Below are 4020 nucleotides of genomic sequence, written 5' to 3'. Positions count from 1 at the left end.
TTCATGGGTCTTGTGCTCCAATCACTCCCTTGACTATTAAAAACAATTTCAAAACACGTTCCGCTGCTGGTTTTAAATGCACATTTGGTCTTTCAGAGGACAAACTTTTTTAATAGTATATATATATATAATTTTTTTTTTTACTTTAAAAGATGAGAAAGTAAAAAGTACATGTGCACTCACAGAAAACAGAAGTGGTTGCATTTTCCCTTGCTTGACCGTGAGACTTTCCACTGATCCACTTATAATGGAGTTCAGTGAACCAGCTTGAAGAACGCTGGAGGCTCCAGAGTATGTGGACCTCTCAGGCTTGAACATTACCAATAAAATACCATATAGTTGCTCACATCTGTATATTGCAAAATATGTGCTAACACTCCCAGTTTACTGAGCTTTGGCAAAGTTTCCAAAGATTCAGCTTGTGCAGATAATTACTGGGAAAAAGCCTTACAAAACAAAAACTGCAAGACTAATTATAGAAAGTTAAATCTTTTGTTTAGCATATTTTGCTGTGTTTTCCATTTATGTGTGTGCCTTTGTGTGAGAGACTGTTTGTGTGTGAGTGACAGTGATGGAGAGGTATCTGCATGTCCATCTTTATCTTTTATACTCCTCCATACAGTTTTGGAGATACACTTCTCTAGCTGTTCTCAATTTCAAGCATTCACTCTCTTCTTGGGGACATCTCTGCATAGCAGACCATATTGCTTTCCTGCCATTAAACTTCTTTCCCTTCACACAGTGATTTATCAGCATCAGTGTAGTGTATAGACATATTGAGAGCATTTTCAAAACAGTATGGTTAAGTATGGTTATAGTTAAAATCTATTGTGAAGCAACTTACTCAATCAAGTCAAACTTCATTCAAGAGTAAAACCTCTTAATGAAGCGGAATGCGACTAGATAATTAGCCCATTAAAATAAATTAAGTTATTAAAGTATTAATGTTCCTGCTATATATCCAATCCACATCAAATTAGGGTTTTTTCCCTAGTTGTTTCACAGAGCATCAGTTTTTTATTAAAATGCAGATATGCATGTCAGGCGACCCAACACTACACTGCTGTCGTGCCATATTTGCACTAATGCAATTTACAGCTCTGTCTGTTAGTAAATTGTGTTTGCTCTGAAGTCTAAATGGCATGTTTCCAACTTTAAATTTAATATTTTTGTATTGATCCCACTGGCTGTTTTTGTTTGCTTATCTAGTGCCGCCACGATGGACATGTGTCTGTTGTTGATGGGTTGTGGGCTTATGTGGCTCATAACAGGCACCTTCTTTAGTGTTGGGCCAGGTTAATATTATTACAGAACAATTGAGGAGATATTGAAATTGAAATTTGAATGCAGACCACCGAAGACAGATGTAGCCTAATGCAGCAGTGAAGGAAATAAAAATCAATGTGTATTAAAAAGGACACTGTGCAAGGCAATTAACAGTTCCTCTGCTACTTGTTGTTGTAGTTTCTGGAGGGTCCGGTGTCATTTGAGAATGCCATTCAATTGGGTCACAACTTTCCATAGGGCTGTGTTTCACTTAATACATTTGCTTCTTTAGAATTAATGACCTCCTTCAAAAAAAAAATAAAAAATCAAGGTCATCTGACCTTTAATCAGTCTTAAAGCAATAATTGACCCCAAAATGAAAATTTGCTGATAATTGACTCACCCTCAGGACATCCAAATTGTTTCTTCATAGGAACGAATTTGGAGAAATTTAGCATTGCGTCACTTGCTCTGTAATGAATGGGTACCGTCAGAATGAGAGTTCAAACAGCTGATAAAAGCATCACAATAATCCACAAGTAATCCATGTGACTACAGTCCATCAATTAACATCTTATGAAGTGAAAAGCTGGGTGTGTGTGTAAAAAAACAAATCTATCATAAAGACATTTTTAACCTCAAACTGTTGCTTCTAGCTAAAATATGAGTCCAATATCCTTGCTTTCTGCTTTCGCCATTGAAAAAGTTAAGTGAGAAGGACAACAGAGTGCTCATATTTTGGTCAGAGGCTACAGTGTTTAAAGTTAAAACCCCTTAAAGGAATAATTCACCCTAAAATTAACATTTTTACATCATTTATTCACCCTCATGTTGGAATTTTGGTAACCAAAGAGTTGCTGGTAACCATTGACTTCCATAGTATTTTTTTCTTCTCTATACTATGGAAGTAAGTGACAACCAGCAACTAGGTTACCAACATTCTTCAAAATATCGTCTTCTGTGTTCAGCAGAAACTCAAAGTTTTGGAACAACAGGGTATGTATGTTATGACAGAATTCTTATTTTTGGGTGAACTATTCCTTTAATGATGGATTTGTTTCTTACAAACACACAGCATTACACTTCACAAGATGTTAATTGATGGACTGTAGTCATGTGGATTACATGTGATGTTTTGTATTGGCTGTTTGGAGTCTCATTCAGACTTGCCCCATTTACTGCAGAGGATCCATTGGGGAGCAAGTAATGTAATGCTAAATTTCTCCAAATTTGTTCTGATGAAGAAACAAACTCATCTACATCTTGGATGGCCTGAGGGTGAGTACATTTTGAGCGAATTTCCATTTTTGGGTGAATTATTCCTTTAATATCCATTCTTTACTATTGGTCCAGTAAGGTTCTATATGTTAACATGTTAATTGATTAGGGGTCAAATTGAGCCTTATTTATATAAAAACTGACAGCATGTTTGCAGGGCCGCATTAAGACCTCACCGGCCCCCGGGGCTATGACTAACTGCAGGGCCCCCCATCACAATAATGATATACAGTGGGGGAAAAAAAGTATTTAGTCAGCCACCAATTGTGCAAGTTCTCCCACCTAAAGCTTAAGAGTTCAGATGCTGTTTGACTTTTTATTGTTTCTCTGATCGCTCAGAAAAGCTGCATGATTCGAGAAGTCATTCATAGTGCGACTGGTGCAGGAAGGGTTGCGTGCTAAAGCTGAATACTTTAAGCATTCAAAAGCCTAATAATATCATAATTCAACACGATCCAATCAAATCTCAATGGATAAAACAAAGCTCCATCCTACATTATTTCCCACTGGATATTCTGTTTCACTCTGAAATACACGAAGCACATTGCAAGAGTCATTAAGAACCCCAAAAGTCATTGGTTCCTTTGTGGCTACTTGAATATTTTAAGTAAGTGTCACTCAAAACAGTAAGTCAATTGTTTTATTTGCCTTGAAAGTAGCTGTAACTTAATAAAACCTAGTAAGTATAACAACTAAGTAAAGATAACTAATTAAATCTAAGTAAGGTAAACTATTGGATTTTACAGTGTAGTCTTCACTGCATAAATTCAATATACATTATGTTACAAAAGCGATTCGGTCAAGGACAGTGAGTGATTTATGTTTAATTTACATTATTGACACAAATAGCAACAGCAGGTACGACTCGGCTCGGCACGGCTCGGTTCGGTTTGGTTCGGTTTGCATTTACACTAGAGTTTAGTACCGCTTTATAGTTGCGCCGACATGATGTTTGGCCTTATTACAATCAAACGCATTAAGGCATCAGCCTGTTGTAACATTTCAATTCTATTTGAGCACACAGCATTTAAAATGTTCAGATAGTACAGAACATGTGAACAAATGTCAAGTCCATTCAAGTCAACTTTAAAAAGCACTGTACAAATAATGTTTCAATGCAGCTTTAAAGAAATCATGCTTTTGATCCTTCAGTGAATAAATCAAAAGCAACAGTGGGATACAAAAAAAACATAAGATGGATTGAAAGCTGAGGGAGCTTATCTTCCCCTGGCAAGACATATTTTAATAAATGTATGTGTAATGTTAGTCTAATGTCATATATTCACTGAATACATGAAACTATGATATGCAAGACAATATGTGTCAACAAACAACACATTACATTTTTTTTAAATCAATTAAAATGTTTGCACCTTGCTAATTTACATTTTAGTGGAATTTCATAACTTGTTTGGTCTGAAATAATGTATATATATATATATATATATATATATATATATATATATATATATATAT

The sequence above is a fragment of the Sinocyclocheilus grahami genome, unplaced genomic scaffold, assembly GCF_001515645.1.
Source record: "Sinocyclocheilus grahami isolate Dianchi unplaced genomic scaffold, SAMN03320097.WGS_v1.1 scaffold1017.1, whole genome shotgun sequence".
In the NCBI taxonomy this organism is placed as follows: domain Eukaryota; kingdom Metazoa; phylum Chordata; class Actinopteri; order Cypriniformes; family Cyprinidae; genus Sinocyclocheilus; species Sinocyclocheilus grahami.
The sequence above is the reverse complement of the archived record's forward strand: the minus strand, read 5'-3'. Positions refer to the sequence as shown.